This window comes from Heterodontus francisci, chromosome 28 (assembly GCF_036365525.1).
Source record: "Heterodontus francisci isolate sHetFra1 chromosome 28, sHetFra1.hap1, whole genome shotgun sequence".
In the NCBI taxonomy this organism is placed as follows: Eukaryota; Metazoa; Chordata; class Chondrichthyes; order Heterodontiformes; family Heterodontidae; genus Heterodontus; species Heterodontus francisci.
In genome coordinates, this window is record NC_090398.1 from 25871005 (window position 1) to 25891868 (window position 20864).

The window sequence follows — 20864 nt, forward strand, 5'->3', positions numbered from 1 at the left end:
ATGGGATTCTGCTCATATATGTAAAACACACAGCAAGGGAGTCAAGGGATTCTGCTAAGTACTTTAAAACAGCAAGAAGGTAGAGACTCCATGCAATATGGTACAAAATACGGCGACAGTGTAAAGGGATTATTACTGTAAATCACTCAGTGAGGGAGGAAAGGGATTCTGCTCACTCAGAAAAGCACAGTATGATTCGAAAAAGTCAACATGGTTATATTAAAGGGAAATCCTGTTTGTCAAATTTATTGGAGTTTTTTTTTGAGGATCGAACTAGTAGGGTAGATAATGGGGAACCAGTAGATGTAGTTCCGAAGAAGGGTCGCTGACCCGAAACGTTAACTCTGCTTCTCTTTCCACAGATGCTGCCAGACCTGCTGAGTGATTCCAGCATTTCTTGTTTTTGTTGCAGTAGATGTAGTACACCTGGATTTCCAAAAGGCATTCGATAAGGTACCACACAAAAGGTTAATCAGCAAGATAAGGGCTCATGGAGTTGGGGATAATATATTAGCATATATAGATGATTGGTTAATGGACAGGAAGCAAAGAGTGGGCAGAAACGAGGCATTTTCAAGTTGCCAGGCAGTAAATAGTGGATTGCCACAAGGATCAGTGCTGAAGCCTCAGCTATTTACAATCTATATTAAATGACTTAGATGAAAAGACAGAGAGTAATGTATCTAAACTTGCCAAAGATACAGAGGTAGGTGAAAAGTAAGCTGTGGGAAGGAGACAGAGAGGCTGCAAAGAGATATAGACAGGTGAAGTAAGTGGGCAACAAGATGGGACATTGAGTATAATGTCGGGAAGTGTAAATTTATTCACTTTGATCACAAGAATAGAAAAGCATAATTTTTTTTTTTTTAAAAGGTGTAAAACTGGTAAGTGTTGATGTTCAGAGAGGCTCGGCTATACTTGTGCAAGGAATGCAGAAAGTTAGCATGCAGGTTCAGCAAGCACTTAGGAAGACAAATGGCATGTTGGCCTTTATTGCGAGGGGATTGGAGTACAGGAGTAAGGAAGTCTTGCTACAATTGCACAGGGTTTTGGTGAAACCACAACTGGAGTACTGTGTGCAGTTTTGGTCTCCACATTGAAGAAAGGATACACTTGCATTGGAGGCAGTGCAGCAACGTTTCACTAAATTGGCCCCTGGGATGAGGGGGCTGTCCTGTGAAGAGAGGCTGAGTAAATTGGGCCTATATTCTCTGCAGTTTAGAAGAATGAGAAACCATCTCATTGAAACACACAAGCTCCTAAAGGGGCTGGACAGGGTCGACACAGAGATTGTTTCTGTGGTCGAAGAATCTAAAACACGTGGGCAACAATGCCAGGATAAGGGACCAATCATTTAGGACTGAGATGAGAAGAAATTACATCACTCAAAGGATTGTGAATCTTTGGAATTCTCTACCCCAGAGGGTTGTGGATGCTCTATCGTTGAATACATTTAAGACTGGGATAGACAGATTTTTAGCGTCTCAGGGAATTAAAGGATATGGTGAGTGGGTGGAATAATGGAGTTTAAGCCTAAAATCAGCCACGATCGTATTGACTGGTGGAGTAGGCTTGATGAGCCATTTGGTCTACTCCTGCTCCTATTTCATGTGAACGCAGCAAGACAATAAAAGGGTAATATAATAAAAGCAAAATACTGCAGATGCTGGAAATCTGAAATAAAAAACAAGTACTGGAAATACTCAGCAGGTCTGGCAGAATCTGTGGAGAGAGAAAATGAAAGCTCACTGACCTGAAACGTTAACTCTGCTTCTCCACAGACGTTGCCAGGCCTGCTCAGTATTTCGAAGACAATAAAGGGATTCTACTCACTGAAGTAAACCAGACAGCGAGAGAGAAAAGGGATTCTGTTCATTACTGTAAAACACAAAGCAAGAGTGGACAGGGATTCTGCTCATTGCTGTAAAATGCACAGCGAGTGTGTAAAGGGATTCAGAGAGTCTTTATGCCATAGAAGGCGGCCATTCCGGTTCTCTACAGTGCAATCCAGACAGTCCTACAGGCCCCGCTCAATCCCCCGTAGCTCTACATGTTTATTTCCTTCAAGTGCCCATCCATTTTCTTTTTGAAATCATTGTCTCTGCTTCCACCACTCTCATGGACAGCAAGTTCCAGCTCATTAGCTGTCACTGCATAAAAAAGTTCTTCCTCACATTCCCTCTGCATCTCTTGCCCAAAACCTTCAATTTGTGTCCCCTAGTCTTTGCATCACCAATGGGAAGAGTTTTTCCTCATCTAAGTTATCAAAGCCTGTCATAATCGTGTACACCTCTAACAAATCTCTCCTCAATCGCGTTTGCTCCGGAGAGAACAACCTCCGTTTTTCCAACCTAACCTTCTTGCTCATCACTAACAAAAAAAAACAGCGAGGGGGAAGGGAAACTGCTCATTACTTTTTTTTTCATAACTTGCTTTTCTCCCAGGGTGAAAAATTGAAAAGGTGCAGGCATGAACTTCCTTTTTTTCTGGTATACTGAAGGAAGAAAAACAACTCTGATTGTTCAGCTGGACAGATGCATTGTTGCAGTCTCCTCTTGTTATTCTCTCAGTCATAGTTCAATGGCGAAAGCCTGGTTCAATTTCTCTGGTTGGGAGTTCAAGGCCAACTCCAGTTTCTGCCTACATGTAGTTTAAAGATGGGGATTTTAGACAGGGTCCTTCCTTTACGCTGGAATAGAAGCAATTCTAATTTTTGAATTAATAACTGAATTAACCAAACACTGATTCCACTCCGATTGTTCCAGAACATGCTGCCGTTTCACTTATCTGATTGGTCAGTCTGAATGCGGGCCGCTTTGGTGCGCCTCAAGTCTGTTTGGGTTTGTTTCATAAGTTCATGATATAGTCCATAATTTCTCCTTGACTGAGCATGACACCACCCCACAAAAAAGGGGGAAAAAATGAAATTCCTTGTTTTTTTTTTAGAAAGAAGGAAAAATAACATACAATAGCAGACATTTACACACATTTATTCACATGCATTCCTCAGGATCACTGTTGCTAAATCTTTCACAGTTTACTGGTGGCACATTGTTTTTCCCAGCCATGTACGTGATTTTTAAGTTGAACAGCTGGAGGAGTAAACTGTATTTGAGCAGCATGGCATTGTTAACTTTGAATTTCTCTAGTAAATTCAATGGGTTGTGGTTAAAGGCCTGCTCAAGTCATGAAAACAAAACCCGACCTGAACCCAACAGAACCACATTGGACCCGAAACCGACCCGACCACTGCAACGTTCTCTTTACTTACCCTCCGACTCCCAATCGTCAGGAAGCTGCAGCAAGAGCGTGATGACGTCATAGAGACGCTCATTGCGCAGACTCAGTTTCCTTCTTTGACATCCCGGACTCGCAGCTCAGGTAAGTTTTTAAACTTTTAACACTTAGCTGCAATTCTTGCTGCGTGTGTCCGGCCCGACCCAACGCAACCCAAGCCCGAAGGCCAGAACCGGAAGAGCAGCCCAACCTGAACCCAATACATGTCGTCGGTTCCCGTCGGGTAGCAGGCCTTTAGTTGTGGTCAGTATATGCAAAGCTTTTTTTAAAATTTTTTTTGTTTTTATTTTATTTTATTTCATCTTAGTTTGTTCAGTTTGCTTACCCACTTTTTTTTTCATGTTTGTACTTGCAGCTGTTCAATTTTCAGTCCATTAACACCCCATCTGTACTAATGCTTTGTCTTTCAACACACCATTAACATATGGTTTGCCTTTGCTCCACGACCTTCTGGTCAGCTATTCTGTGACCTTGTCCTATTTACACCTTCTCCTTTGTTATCTCTTGCCCCACCCCCGCTTTACCTGCTTATAACCTTTTACATTTCTAATATTTGCTAGTTCTGAAGAAGGGGTCACTGACCTGAAACGTTAACTCTGCTTCTTTCTCCACAGATGCTGCCAGACCTGCTGAGTAGTTCCAGCATTTCTTGTTTTTATTTCAGATTTCCAGCATCCGCAGTATTTTGCTTTTATATTCAAAGCTCCCTATGTCCGTTATTAACCTCGAAATGTTGAAGGGCAAACAAAAGCCACAAAGCCTCCTTTTCGAGGATGGAATATTTCTGCTGTGTTTATTTAAAATTTTGGAAAAATAGCCAATTAGTTACCTTCATGGAGTAAGACAGCTGCTAATCCCACATCGCTCACGGCAATAGCCACCTTAAAGGGTCTGGTAAAGTTTGCTGCTGCTAATATGCATTCATTTGTTAGAATAGCCTTCAATTCCTTGAAAGCCATCTGGCACAGTTCTGTCCACACTATTTTCGCATTTTACTTTAACGGATTGGTCAATAGCGTAGCTAGGGTGCTGAAATTAGGGACACATTTTCTGCAGAAACTGCACATCCCCAGGAATCGCATTCGATCTCCCTCAGTCCTGGGAACAGGGAAATACATGAGGGCTTGTACTTTTGCTGCCTTTGGCAACTCCGGACCTTGGCCTACAACATGTCCCAAGCAGGTCACTTTGACCTTAGCGAACTCGCTGTTAATTGAAACTTGCCACTAGGTGAGCGTTTTGTAGACCTTTGAACAATGCCCTTAAATGGGTTCGGTGGTCTTCCCAGGTGTCGCTAGAGACCAGGAGGTCAAGGTAGATGACAGTTTCTTAAGCCAACCACTGATTCATCAATCTTTGAACGGTTGCTGGGTCGTTCTTTAACCCAAATGGCATGACTTTGCATTGGAATAGACCATCTGTTGTTACAAAAGCTGAGATTTCCATGGCTTGGGTGGTCATGAGGACTTGCCAATACCCTATCAATTTTACCAATGTATGCCGAGTTGCCTACTCGATCAACACAATCGTCAATGCGAGGAATCAGGCACGAATCTGTTCAGCTCACTGCATTAACTTTACGATAGTCGATGCAGAGTATCTTCGATCCATCTGGCTTAGGACCTATTACAACTCCAGCTGCTTGAACTAGGCTCGACTGGGTCATTGACGAGCAGAAATTGGACCTCCTCTCGGACTTGAGCCAATTTATTGGGACTGAGTCGATATGGGTTTTGCTCAATGATCCAAGAGGTACGACCCGGTTTGGCTCTACATACTTCCCCAAACTCTCAAAGCTAGGCCGTTCCTCTGCTCTTCGGTTAGATAATTAAATACTGTGTCTGGCCTCCCTAAGATTTCTGCGTTGGCTAATTTCACAGTAGGAGGTTCAATCTGAGAATTTTTCAGGTTCCCTTCTTCCCCTAGTTCCTCTTCACTATTGTTTGCATCCTCAACTGTCCTCACTGCCTGGCATACATTCACTGGTTTATCTTGCTCCCAATTAATATATTTCTTTCACATGTTTATGGGGCACAACTGTTGTTTCTTTCTACGGTGAGAGATGTTACTCAAGTAACTGACCTCACTCTCCCCACACAGTAGAGGTCAGTAAAACTAGTTTTCAGGGGTTCACTATGACTGCAACAGCACCAGGACCCAATCCCTTGGTTTAAAATATTCGAGTCTCAGCATGTCTGTCTGCCTTTTTATGTCCTGCTGGGAGGCTTTAAGATTTTTTTTAAACCACAGCACATGCTTTAAAGTCATTTGTGAAAGGCTGATACTTAAGTTAACAATGACATTTCCTCCCATTATCTAAAAACTTTTCTTTGATCAGCTTAAGGGGGCCCTCTTACCTCATGCCAGTTCAAACAGATTGCAGTCTGCTGATTCGTTGGGTGGCGAACAACAGAAAAGCTAATCCCTTGTCCCAATCGTGGGGACAATCACGATTTTCAGGATTTGGTGATACTGTTCCAAAGCCCCTTGTGACTGTGGGTGGTATGCCAAGGATTTTAGTTGTTCGATACTGAGGCTATGCATAACCTCCTGGGATACCTGGGACAAAAAACTGCATCCATGATTTAACTGGATCTCTTTAGCCAGTCTGCAGATGAAAAATTGAGCCAGCACCTTGACCAGGGTTCTTGTTGTGATTTTTATAAGGGGTATAACCTCTGGGAACTGGATAGCCATATCCATGATTGTTAGGAGATATTGAAAGCTTGTCGCAGTTCGAGGTAAAGACCCCACACAATCTATCAGAACTCTGCTAAAGATTTCTTGGAAAACAGCTAAGGGTATTAGTGGGATGGCCATGATTTCAGCCTATGGTTTCCCAATAACCTAGCAGGTATGGCAGGTCCGACAAAATGTAGCCATATCTTTGTGGAGACGATGCCAATAAAAGTGCTGGCTTATCTGGGTCTGGGTCTTTCGGATACCTACCTGCCCCAGCTATTGGGATTTTGTGGGCAATCCTCAAGATTTCTGTATGATATTTGGGGGGAAACTAAAACTTTGTGGACCACTGTCCACTCCTCTCCTCTGTAGGTTGCCGAAGAGGTCTTCACTTGCTCGTCACTACCCCGTTCTAGTAATAGCACTTGGGAACCCCTTCGGTCTCCGAACAGGTGGTCTGTGCTATTCTTTTTAAGTTGGGGTCTGCCTATTGAGCTCAATCAAAAAGGGTCAGCTGAACATCTCGTTCGCATCTCCTCAATCTCGAAAAACAAGTTTTGGCCAGCAAGACCTCCAGATCATCTGTCTGCATTAGTGGCGCAGCACTCTCCAGTGGAGCTCGCTTAGCCATAGTCCTGGTCAGTGCAGAGTCAGGGAATATTCCAGGGACTTCCTCCTGTAACTGCTCCATCTCCCTGGCCACGTTTGACTTGTATAAGACTACTGGGGATTATACACAGAAACATAGAAAATAGGAGTAGACCATTCGGCCCTTCGAGCCTGCTCCGCCATTCACGATGATCATGTGTGATCATCCAACTCAGCAACCTGTTCCCGCTTTCCCCCCATATCCTTTGATCCCTTTCGACCCAAGTGCTATATCTTATTCCTTCTTGAAAGCATAGAATGTTTTGGCCTCAGCTGCTTTCTGTGTTAGCGAATTCCACAGGCTCACCACTCCTTGGGTGAAGAAATTTCTCCTCATCTCAGTCCTGAAAGGTTTATCAGGGAACCTTATACTATGACCCCTGGTTCTGGACTCCCCCACCATCGGGAACATCCTTCCTGCATCTACCCTGTCAAGTCCTGTTAGAATTTTATAGGTTTCTGAGATCCCCCCCTCACTCTTCTGAACTCCAGCGAATATAATCCTAACCGACTCAATCTCTCCTCATATGTCAGTCCCGCCATCCCAGGAATCAGTCTGGTAAACCTTCGCTGCACTCCCTCCATAGTAAGAACATCCTTCCTCAGATAAGGAGAGCAAAACTGCACACAATATTCTAGGTGTGGCCTCGCCAAAGCCCTGTATAATTGCAGCAAGACATCCCCGCTCCTGTACTCGAATCCTCTCGCTATGAAGGCCAATATACCATTTGCCTTTTTTACCGCCTGTTGCACCTGCATGCTTACTTTTAGCAACTGGTTTACAGGAACACCCAGGTCTCATTACATATTCCCCTCTCTCAGTTTACAGCCATTCAGATAATACTCTGCCTTCCTATTTTTGCTACCAAAGTGGATAACCTCACATTTATCCACATTATACTGCATCTGCCATGCATTTGCCCATTCACTCAACTTGTCCAAATCACCCTGAAGCCTCTCTGCATCCTCCTCACAACTCACCCTCCCACCCAGTTTTGTGTCATCTGCAAATTTGGAGATACTACATTTAGTTCCCTCATCTAAATCATTTATATTGTGAATAGCTGGGGTCTTAGCACCGATCCCTGCGGTACCCCACTAGTCACTGTCTGCCATTCGGAAAAAGACCATTTATTCCTACTCTTTGTTTCCTGTCTGCCAACCAATTTTCTATCCACCGCAATACACTAGTTGCAATCCCATGCGCTTTAATTTTACACGCGAATCTCTTGTGTGGTACTTTGTCGAAAGCCTCCTGAAAGTCCAAATAAACTACATCCACTGGCTCCCCCTCATCAACTCTACTCGTTATATCCTCGAAGAATTCTAATAGATTTGTCAAGCATGATTTCCCTTTCGTAAATCATTGCTGACTCTGTTCGATTCTACCACTGTTCTCCAAGTACTCTGCAATAAAATCTTTGATAATGGACTCTAGAATTTTTCCCACTACTGACGTCAGGCTGACTGGTCTATAGCCTGTTTTCTCTCTACCTCCCTTTTTAAATAGTGGGGTTACATTAGCTACCCTCCAATCTGTAGGAACTACTCCAGAGTCTATAGAATCTTGGAAAATGACCACCAATGCATCCACTATTTCTAGGGCCACTTCCTTAAGTACTCTGGGATGTAGATTATCAGGCCCTGGGGATTTATTGGCCTTCAATCCCATCAATTTCCCCAACACCATTTCTCTACTATACTGATTTCCTTCAGTTCCTCCCTCTCACTAAACCCTGTATTCCCCAACATTTCTGGTATGATATTTGTGTCCTCCTTTGTGAAGACAGAACCAAAGTATGCATTTAGTTGGTCAGCCACTTCTTTGTTCTCCATAATAAATTCCCCTGTTTTTGTATATAAGGGACCTACATTTGTCTTCAATCTTTTTCTACTTACATACCTATAGAAAATTTTAGTCAGTTTTTATGTTCCCCGCAAGCTTACTCTTGTACTCTATTTTTCCCTTCTTAATCAATCCCTTGGTCCTCCTTTGCTGAATTCTAAACTGCTCCCAATCCTCAGGTCTGGTATGACTCTTCCTTGGATCTAATGCTATCTCTAATTTCCCCTGTAAGCCATGGTTTGGCTACCTTTCCCATATTACTTTTGCGCCAGACAGGAACAAACAATTGTTGCAGTTCATCCATGCGCTCTTTGAATGTTTGCCATTGCCTATCCACCGTCATCCATTTAAGTAATGTTTCCCAATCCATCATAGCCAACTCAAGTCTCATACTTTCGTAGTTTCCTTTAATAAGATTCAGGACCCTAGTCTCAGAATCAACTACATCACTCTCCATCTTGAAGAAGAATTCTATCATATTATGGTCGCTCGTCCCCAAGGGGTCTCGCACAACTCTATAGTCAATTATTCCTCTCTCATTACACAATACCCAGTCTTGGATGGCCTGTTCTCCAGTTGGTTCTTCAACGTATTGGTCCAGAAAACCATCCCGCATACACTCCATGAATTATATCATTTTAGCCCCTGCCAAATCATTACCCAACAGCAAATCTATCCCAGCCACAGGCAGACGAGGGACAATCCCTACCGTAACCAGTCCAGAGACAAGCTCGCGCTCCAAGTGGACACGATATAGGGAAATGGGTACGTAACTGCCTTCAATGCATTTTTACCAGAACCTTTGAATTCACCGAGCTCTCTGGTGACATTCGTGATTGGGTGGCCCCTATATCGGAGCAGGACAATTCACTTGCTCGCCTCATTAGAGGGGTACGGGGATACTTTTCCCTCGAAGACAAACTCCTGATAACCGTCGGGGATTTTGTCTGTTTTTAACCACATCCATGGCGGTGTTCTTAGAGCAATGACACACCATGGCTAGGGCCATGGTCTTACTGTCAGGACACCCTTTCCTGGACTTGCCTTGTGAACCCTAACAAAACCCACTGGCTTCCCCTTTGAATTCCAGCAGTTGGCTTTCACATGCCCTGCTTTACTAATACTGGAACACACGAGTCTTCGGGAGTCATTCCTACCCTCTGCACTTCCTTTCTGACCTGTGGTGAGCCCCCTACATTCTCACTCCTATCCACAGTTTCTATCCACCCCAGACTTCTGCGGATTATTAGTGAAGGGTTATCCCTGATTAAAGGGTCTGCGAGAGAGTTCATAATTGTCTGTCATTGCAGCAGCATCCCTCATCGTTGTGACCCTTTAGTCCTCAATATGGGTCTTTATTAATTGGGATACTATTTCTACTTCCTCGAATAGGATCAGTTCTCTTACATTCTCATACAAGAGTTACAACTTCAGTAATCTCATCCAGCAATCGGAAGTCATGTGCTGAACTCGCTCAAAGTCAAGGAAGGTTTGAATGGACCTTTTTCACGCATTCCTGAATTTTTGACGGGATGCCTCAGGGACGAGCTCGTAGGTGTTAAAATAGAAGTTTTGGTTTGCTCATAATCTAAAGAACTTTCCTCTGACAACGTGGAGTAAGCTTCATGTGCTCGTCCCACTAATTCATCTTGTAAAAGGAGGGTTCAAAACTCTTTTGGACACTTTAACCTGAGAGCAATTCTCTCAAAAGAGATTAAGTAAAATTTGACCTCACTCTCATTAAATTTTGGCACTATTCATAAGCGTCTCAAAATCAAAGCTTTGCTCCAAATAGGGGTCAGTGTTTGAATTGCTCGTGGCACCCACACTTTGAAATTTCAGTCTTTCCCTCTCTAATTCAAACTGCCCTACCCCTGTCTCCCTTTGAAACTCTAATTCCAATTTTTGCATAGCAAGTTCTTTTTCTATTTGAAGTCTAGCTCATGCAATTTTGTCAGTCTCAGGTTCCATACCTGTTTCTTCTGTTTGAGTCAATGTTAAAATGATTAGCTAGAACTTTAAGGATTTCAGGCTTCCTTGCTTTCAGCCTTGAAGTTACTCCCACCTGGTTAACCACAGCTTTTAGATCCTCAACATTTAATCGACTGAATGCACCCCAGGATAACTCTTCCTGTTTTACAAATCCTTTGGCGAACGCAGCCATGTCTTCAGTTTATCATAGTAAAAATACGAGAAAACTTGATTTTTTTCTTCACAATTTTAGTGATTAATTTACCTCCCATGTCCAATTCATTTGTTTAATCTAATGCTTTAGATCCCGAACGACGAGCCCCCAGTCTGTAATGGACAGGTGGGAAGTGATGGGGATGGTTTCCCCTTTTTCACCTCTCAACTGACCGAAGGCAGCGTGTTTTAGAAAGCGTTTTAACCCCTGATCGCTTTAAATGTCAACGAACAGACAAATGACTGGCTTGCTCCCAAGTGTAAAAAGGAAAATAAACTATTATACAACACCCAAAAATATATGTAACTTCACCCACTCTCTCACACATACAGATACAAGATAGAGATTAAAAGATTACATGCCTTTAGGTCTGATGCTTTTGAAAAGAGTTTGCTGTAAAACTTGCTTTTCCCCGGGGTGAAAACTTCCTTTTGTTTTCTTTCTTCAGTGAACCAGAAAAAAAGTTGGATGGCTCAGGAGAACAGATGTATGGATGCAAACTTCTCGTTATCTCAGTCATAGTCCAATGGCGAAAGCCTGGTTCGATTTCTCTGGTTGGGAGTTCAAGGCCGACTCCCGTCTCTGCCTACATGTAGTTTAAAGATGGTGATTTTAGACAGGGTCCTTCCTCTTCGCTGGAAGAGAAGCAATTCTCACTTTTGAACTAATAACTGAATTGACCAATACGGATTCCGCTCAGATTGTTCCAGAACACGCTGCTGCTTCACTTGTCTTGATTGGTCAGCTTTGGCACGCTGTATATTTATAGGAAAGAGTTTCTACTCATTACTCATAACTCAGAGAGAGTGTTAAGGGATTCTGCTCATTACTGTAGAACACACAGCGAGAGAGCAAAGGGACTCTGCTCATTGCTGTAAACCAGATAGAGAGTGTAAAGGGATTTGCTCATTGCTGAAGACATACAGGAAGAGGGTAAAGGAATTCTGCTCATCACGGTAAAGCAGTGAGGGGTGGGGGGGGGTGCAGGGATTCTGTTCATTTATGTAAAACACTGCGAGAGTGTCAAGGAATTCAGCTTGTTGCTGTTAAACAAACCGAGTGTGTAAAGGGATGCTGCTCCTTGCTGCAATACACAGCGACAAAGTAAAAACATTTGGCTCATTACTGTAAAAGGATTCTGCTCATTACACTCTTGCTGTGTTTTACAGTCAAGAAATTCTGCTCATTACTGTAAAGCACAGCAAGAAAATAAAGGGATTCTGCACATTGCTGCAAAACATAGCAAGTGTGTAAAGGAAATCACACAGGGAACAAAGAGATTCTGCTCATTTATGTAAAACACACAGCAAGAGTAAAGGGTTCCTGCTCATTACTGTAAAACACAGCGAGAGAGTAAAGGGATTCTGCTCATTTCTGTAAACACAGCAACAAAGAGATTCTGCTCATTGCTTAAATCACAGTGTGCAGGAATTCTCATTATTGTAAAAAATACAGCAAATACAGGGATTTTGCTTATTACCGTAAAACGCAGCAAGGGAGTAAAGGAATTTAGCTCATGGCTGTAACACACGTAGCAAGCATGTAAAGGGAATCTGGTCACTGACGCAAAATGCACAGCGAGGGAGTAACGGGATCCAATAGGTAAACTTTCCTTCTTTCTCTCTCTGGTCTGCTTTGGCTGGACAAACAAGTGGCCGATTTGATCGCCCTGGTACAATAGCTGACTTGAGGAACACTGGCCCTGTTGTTAACCTATGTAGGATCCCGTTACTCACTGGAGTCATTTCTTAGGGTCCTGCTTTGAAGGAACAGTGCCCCTTTTGTCAGCCTGCAAGCAAGAGGCTCACTGTCTCGAGACACGACGTATTTTAGACTTCTTTAACAGGCTCGCTATTGTTCATTATCAGCTCTGCTGCTCACTGCCACGCTTAAAGTCACAGTCCTGTTTTCCAGACTGGGTCACCCACCCTGGCACTTGTCCTAGAATCATACAGCACAGGAGGCCATTCAGCCCATCATGCTTGTGCTAGGTCTTTTAAACAGCTATCCAAATTAGCCCCATTTCCCTTGCTCCTTCCCCATAATCTTGATCTGTTTCTTGTTTTACAAGTATTTATCCAATTCCCTTTTGAAAATTATTAACTCTCCTTCCACCAGCTTTTCATGCAATACATTCCAGATCGTAGTAACTTTCTACGGAAAAAAATTTCCCCTCATCTCCTCCAGGGTATTTTGCCAATTATCTTAAAGCTATGTCCCCTGGTTACCAGCCCTCCTGTCACTGTAAACAGCTTCTCTTTACGTTCCATGTAACTCAGCTCCCTCAGCCCTGGCACCATTCTCGTGATTGGTTTATTCCTTCATGCGATGTGGGCTTCACTGGCTAGACCAACATTTATTGCCCACTCCTAATTGTACTTGAGAAGGTGGTGGTGAGCTGCCTTCTTGAAAGCACTGCAATCCTTGGGGTGTAGGTACAACAACAGTGCTGGTTAGGAAGGAAGTTCCAGGATTCTGACCCAGCAACAGTGAAGGAATGGCGATTTTGGTCCAAGTCAGGATGGTGTGTGGCTTGGTGGGGAGCTTGGAGGTGGCGGTGGTGTTCTCATGCATCTGTTGCCCTTGTCCTTCTAGGCAGTAGAAGTCGTGGGTTTGGAAGGTGCTGTCGAAGGAGGCTTGGTGAGTTGCTGCAGTGTATCTTGAAGATGGTACACACTGCTGCCACTCTGCTTCAGTGGTAAAGGGAGTGAATGTTTAAGATGGTGGATAGAGTGCCAATCAAGCAGGCTGCTTTGTCCTGGATGGTGTTGAGCTTCTTCAGCGTTACTGGAGCTGCATCCATCCAGGCAAGTGGAGGATATTCCATCATACTCCTGATTTATGCCTTGTAGATGGTTAACTGGCATTAGGGAGTCAGGAGGTCAGCTGCACTGCTCGAGGTGCTATCTTTCGTGTAAGATGTTAAATCAAGGTCCTGTCTGTCCCCTCAGGTGGGTAGAAGATTCCTATGGCACTACCTAAAGAGTAGGGTAGGTCTTCCTGGTGTCCAATATTTATCCCTCAACCAACATCACAAAAAATGATATAATCATTAATACATTGCTGTTTGTGGGTTCTTGCTGTGTACACATTGGTTGCCATGTTTCCTTTGTTACAATAGTGACTACACATCAAAAGTTCATTAAATGCACAGCATTTTCGGATGCCAAGGTTGTCAAAGACAATGCATGAATAAAATTCTCTTTTTCTAAATCTCCTCTGCCTCTTTCCCAAGGTCCTGACATCCTTCCTAAAGTGGGGTGCCCAGAACTGGACACAAGACTCTAGCATAGCCAGTGATTTATGAAGGTTTAGTATCACTTCCTTGATTTTGTACCCTATTGTTCTGTTCATAAAGCCAAAGATCCCATCCACATTTTTTTTTTTAAGACAACCTTATTCTAATCACCTTCAAAGACTTGTGTATGTAAACTCTCTAGGTCTCTCTGACCCTGCCCCCCACTTTTGTGCTAAAGTGTAACCAGCTATTGATAAAGCATTAGTTTAACTTACTTGCTCTTGTTCTCTATGCAGGTCCTGCGGGGGAGCCACAATTTACCCCAGGGACATGCAGCTCACCTTCATAGCAGGCTACACTGATGACAGTTGATAAGAAACAAAGGAACTTGTATTTCCATAGCGCCTTTCACAACTTCAGAACGTCCCAAAGTGTTTTACAGCCAGTGAAGTACTTTTGAAGCCCAGTCACTGTTGTAATGTAGGTACTCACAGCACTCAATTTGCACATAGCAAGCTCCCACAAACTGCAACTTGATAATGGTCAGATCGTCAGTTTTAATGACATTGGTTAGGGGAATAAATATTGACCAAGGACACCAGGCAGAACTCACCTGCTCTGAATACAGGGGCAATAATAAAACAGACATTACAAAGCCTATGAGATTCTGTAAATTGTTTCAGCACCAACTTGTTAACTTGGGGGCAAAAAGAGCCATTAGCATTGTCCAATACTCCACTCTCCAACTGACAACAACTTACATTTGCACGTCATCTTTAACATAGTAAAAGGCACTTCACAGGAAGCGAATCAGACAAAAAAATTAACAGGCCACAAAAGTAGGTACTGGAAGCTTGGTCAAGGAGGTAGGTGTTATGATCCCCATTGCAGACCATTAAAACAAAAAGAAATCAAATTCACTGATAGGTTTGGTTTCCTAAATCAGGGTCAAACGGACAATATTTCACTTCTATAAATTTGACTCGAACACTCAAACCAAAACCAACATAAATTAAACAGAAAGCAACAGACAGATCATGCTTAATATAGTTGAAGAATTTGTAATATATCATGTACCACAGAGATGGGCCTCTCAGTTTAACGGAGCACTCCACCTAGCATATATGGCACCAAATTATAGTTACACAGTTCTTCACAACTCAAATCCCTCAGGTAGATTATCAGCTCCTTTCTCCATGGATGTAGCTGCTGTTCTTCTTTCAACAGCAGTTCCTTCTCAATCCAAACTCCACAGGTGTGATATTCAGCACAAGGGCACTTCTCCAGAACCTCCTCAGCTCTGCTCACGACAGTCCTGATGTCACGGATTTACCAGTCTTCCTTGTATCCGAGTCTTCAGTGACAACATGTGCACTGTATGGTCGGGTCTGGTTAGTTGGCTACTTTAAGTAACAGAAACAGCTCCTGAATTCAGTCTTCACTTTTGTTACGACCAGGTAAACAAGGTATCTAGGGGTCTGTTACTACCTTCACCTGGTCTTATTGTAACTGGCTTTAATTTAAACACGGTGTGTTTTGAGCTTCCCCTTTGTGAATCTTTGTTCACAACTTTCCAATTATAAGGCAAAAAAATGAGCACAAACAGATCTTCTTTAAAACAAAGAAAACGAAATTTATTAAACTTTAAACTTAAGCTCCAATACTGTTAACGCCTGCGGATATACTGCGTGACCACGCTAGCATGCACATGCGATACACACATGTAAACAGGAACAGAAAAGAGAAGATAAGAACAGTTTGAGGCATTATTTAGCTACTGTTTCTCGAGCTCGCTGTAGTCGTTGATTGAAGATATGGTCTTGCATTTCATTGGGCTCAGTATTCTTCATAAACCTTGATCACTTGGGAGATTTTTCTGAGTTTACATGTCTTCAATGGTTTCAGTTCCCCGAGAGATGAGCAGGCAGGAGAGGACAGGTCTTCTCAAACCAGGAACTTTCTGATCTCAAGTACTGTTGGCTCCAAACTCAGTTCAAGCCTCGGCAACAGCCAGTTAGTCATGTGACTAAAACTGGTCTGACCACTTCTGTGTATTGGGGAAGCAACTACTGGGTCCCCATTGTTTCAACGCGGTCTGTTACTACGCAAAAATGTCTTTCCAGTCAGGGGCTTGCACTTTTTAACTTTTAATCTTCATGTGGTGAAATCATGTGTGCCTCAGTCTTGGCAGGTGGGGGGCTTGCCTGACACTTTCTTCTGCTTGCTGGTGCTCCCTGCTGCCTGATCTGCCCAATCTGAGGAGGACTCTGTCTCCTTTCATCTGATGTCAGTTTCCCTGGAAACCTGAAGTTTTTTTCCCCATTACCGTTTCCGTTCCCATTCCCGCACCTGTCTCCCTCTCAGTTAGGGTCTAAAAGATTGCTTTCAAGCACAGATTCAACAGTAGGTTGAAAGGAGAGCATTTTAAAAAAATTTGTTCATGGGATGCGAGCATTGCTGGCAAGACCAGAATTGCCCTTCAGAAGGGGATGGCAAGCTGCCTTCTCGAACCACTGCAGCAGTCCATATGGTGTTGGTACACCCACAGTGCTGTTAGAAAGCTCCAGGTTTTTGACCCAGCAGCAGTGAAGGTACAGTCTTAAAGGAGGAGAAAGAGGCAGAGAGGTTTAGGGACAGAATTCCAGAGCTCAGGACCCAAGCAGCTGAAGGCATGACCGGCAACGGTGGAGTGACTAAAATCAGGGATGCACAGGATGCCAGAATTGGAGCAGCACAGAGAGTCCAGAGGGTTGTAGGACAGGAGTTTACAGAGATAGCGAAGGACGAAGCCATGAAGGGATTTGAAAACAAGGATACAAATTGTAAAATGTTGTTGGTGCCAGACAGGGATTCAATAAATGTCAGCAAGCACAGGACTAATGGGTGAACAGTGACAGTTAGGACACAGGCGGCAGGGTTTTGGATGAGGTCAAGATTACGCAGGATGCAAGATATGAGGTCGGTGAGGAGAGTATTAGAATCTGAGCCTCGAAGTAACAAAGACCTGGCTGCCAAAGCTGGGGATAATAAACAGCTTGTAAACCTATGAGGGAGGTGTGAAGAAATATTGACGGGGAACACAAAGGGAAATGGCTTCTGCATTTTTTTTTGAAATATGGGCAGAAAGAGTAGAAAGATAGTTAAACAAAGAGATGGCAGGGTTGGAAACAAGAGGATGAAGGAATGGCAAAGATACTGAATGAGAACTTCACTTCATGCCAGTGTCGGAGTGGGATTGAGAGGGGACAGGAGGTAGTGGAGGGGGTGGGCTGGACTATGTGATTGTCTGTGTGACTTCCTAATGCACAAAGTTAGTGGTCCTGAAAGTGGTAAAAGCAGTGTCCGGATGGCAACTGACCTCGAATGCTGAGGGAGTCAGAGAAATTCGCAGAGGCTCCATCAACCATGGATGTGGAAGTTAAGCCAGAGGACTGGAGGGCTTCTAATCAAACACCTCCATTCTAAAACAAAAGACAGGGGAGAAAAGGAATAAACCAGGTAAGTGCAGACTAATAGGCCTAACATCAGTCATGGGGAGGCCTCTAGATTTCCATAACAAGTCAGCCATGACTCAGGAGGTAGCATACTCACATCTAAGTTAAAAAGTGTGGGGTCCTCGAGTGGGACTTGAACATGAAATGCAGGCTGACTCTCCAGTGAGGTACTGAGGGACGGCTGTGCTGTTGGAGGTGCCATCTTTCTGATAGGACATTAAACTGAAGTCCCATCTGCCCTGGAGATAAAAGGTCCCATGACACTATTTTGAAGAGCTGCGTGCAAAACTGACTGGCACGTTTATGACATTACATCAGTGCCTATACTTCAAAAGTATGTATTCAAACGTAATGTGTCCTGGGATATCCAAAGGTCTTGAAAGGCGCTATTCATCTTTTATTTACTAAAATAATACAGGTGGTGAATTAATACCACATAGGGAATGGTATGGGCTGAAAGAAGACAGGCAGCGTGGATTTCCAAAAGGCAAGCTTTGGGTGATTAGATTTAATTCAACATTTGAAATAAAGGAACATACTGATAAAGGAAATGCAGTGGATGGTGTGCACATGGACAGTGAAAGAGAGAAAACATAGTAGTGGTTAATGGCCATTATTCAGACTGGAGGGAGATCAACAGTGGCATCCCTGGCTAATGGGCATGGGAACACAGCAATAACATCTGGTCACACAAACAGGGGTCATGGTAGCTGGGAAGAGGACGCCAAGCAACTTCAGGTTAGATACAGAGTAAAGGTCCTTCCACACTGCCGCACCATCCCAGTGCAGGTATAGTAAGGGTCAGATAGAGAGTAAAGCTCCCTCTACACAGTCCCATCAAAACCCCCCCAGGGAAGGTATGGCACAGGTTCGCTACAAAGTTACGCTCCATCCATACATCTTAACGTAAGAAACCGGAGCACAAATAGGCCATATAGCCTTGCGAGCCTGCTCTGCCATTCAATATGTTAACAGCTGATAATTATTCTCAACTCCACTTTCCCACCTGATCACCATATCACTTGATTACTCTCGGGTCCAAAAAATCTATTGATCTCATCTTGAATAAGGTAACTCCAAAGATTCACAACCCTCTGAGCAAAGATATTTCACGTCATCTCAGTCCTAAATGGCTGACCTCTTATCCTGAGACTGTGCCCCCATGTTCTAGATTCCCCAGCCAGGACAAACAGCCTCTCACTGTCTATGTTATGCGACACCACCGCTCAAGAGCAAGTCATAGAGAGATACAGCACTGAAACAGGCCCTTCAGCCCACCAAGTCTGTGCCGACCATCAACCACCCATTTATACTAATCCTACATTAATGCCATATTCCCCACCACATCCCCACCTTCCCTCAATTCTCCTACCACCTACCTACACGAGGGGCAATTTACAATGGCCAATCTACCTATCAACCTGCACGTCTTAGGCTGTGGGAGGAAACCGGAGCACCCAGTGGAAACCCACGCATTCACAGGGAGAACTTGCAAACTCCGCACAGGCGGTACCCAGAACCGAACCCGGGTCGCTAGAGCAGTGAGGCTGTGGTGCTAACCACTGCGCCGCCCAATCAAAATACATGATTCGGATTGCGGTGGGAGGAACGCAGTCAATTCAGTCCCATAATATATCACTTTAACCTTTCCAAATTAAAGAAAGCCACAGTCGAGCTGACCCCCCCAAATGAGGCGAACCAAACCAGGTATCTTCAGACATCAACAAATTAACTGTTTATTAGAGAAAACTGAAAATCTTAAACACTAAACTAAAACAATATTTTAAAATATTATAAAGTTCTTCCAGATTTATGCTTCTTGAAGAACAGTCCTCTGATTCAAAGTCCACTCATAATCTTCCAGGGCCTGATGAGGTAACGAAAACAGTTCTTCATCGATAGGCCATTCAGTTCAATATTTGAAACTTCAAACTCTTCTTTCCAGCGATGACCACAACAGATCAACAACTTGCAACTTTCAAAAGAATCAATCTGGCTTAACTTAGAAGTTTGAGGGGTAAAAAAGGAGCCAGTCTAAATTCACTTCCTTCAGTTTAAATTGAGAGAGATCTCTTTTCAGTTCATGCTAGCCCAGCTGTGTCTGTGTCTGTCTCTCAACTGACTCTGCAAAAGCCAGTTTTCAAATGTCAATCGCAACATTATATATCCTGTTCTCGGTCTCTGAATGATTATATCAAAGGCAACCAAGACGCACTTTCCTTGATAACTTATGATCTTGCTGTCTTAAAGAAGTCCTGATCCTTTGCTGTCTTAAAGACACACCGCATATTTCCCCAAAGAAAAACAGCATCATGACACTATTCTGTGAACCCCCTTCAGAATCTTACATGTTCCACCAAATACTTCCACGGCAGGCACAGCATGGCTTAGATGCAGAGTAAAATTCCCTCTATTTTATTCTGTCAAACATGCCCATGCCAGGTACAGCACAGGTTGGATACAGAGTAAAGCTCACTCTACACTGTCCCAAACACTCCCAGGGCAGGTACAGCAGATGTTAGATACAGAGTGAAGATCCTCCTACACTGCTGTACCATACACTCCACACTGGGTACAGCACAGCAACTAATATTTCTATAATAACTTTAAGGTAGAAAACCTATCCCAAAATGCTACGCAAAGTCACCACCACCTTCTCAAGGGCAATTAGGAATGGGTAATAAATGCAAGCTTAACCAGCGACACCCACATCCCAGAAACAAATTTTTAAAAAGAGTTGCTATCCTTTATCGCTAGATGGGTGTAGTATAAGCATAAGGAAGACTTGGTGCAATTCTATGGAGCTTTGGAAAGTTCATACATGGAGCACTGTGTATAGTTTTGCTCACCTTACTTCAGGAAGGATGTTGTGGCCTGAGAAGGTGAAAAACGGTTCACTTTTACTTGGGGGAAAGGTAGCACAGTGGCAATGATGAATGCAGGAGGACATGCAGGAAGCAGTACCAAGCATACCTAAAAATGAGATGTCAGCCTGGTGAAGCTACAACACAGCATGCTAAACAGCAGAAGCAGCTTGCAATAGACAGGGCTAAGAAATCCTACAACTAACGGATCTGATCTAAGCTCTGCAGTCCTGCCACATCCAGTTGTGAATGGTGGACAATTAAACAACTAACTAGAGGAGGTTGCTCCACAATTATCCCCAACTTCAACGATGGGGGAGCCCAGCACATCAGCGCAAAAGACAAGGCTGAAGCACGTGCATCCATCTTCAGCCAGAACTGCCAAGTGGATGATCCATCTCAGCCTCCTCCTGAAGTCCCCAGCATCACAGATGCCAGTCTTCAGCCAATCTGATTCACTCTATGCGATATCAAGAAATGGCTGAAGGCACTGCATACTGCTAAGGCTATGGGCCCTGACAATATTCCAGCAACAGTGCTAAAGATTTGTGCTCCAGAACCAGCTGTGCCCCTAGCCAAACTGTTTCAGTAGAGCTAAAACACTGGCATC

At 43.6% G+C, this 20864-nt stretch overlaps 1 protein-coding gene across 5 annotated transcripts in view; it reads right to left on the bottom strand.

Annotated features, from left to right (window-relative positions):
• Positions 1–20864, bottom strand: part of LOC137385150 (E3 ubiquitin-protein ligase ZFP91-like) — a 102755-nt gene that overhangs the window by 44296 nt on the left and 37595 nt on the right. The window lies entirely within an intron of this gene.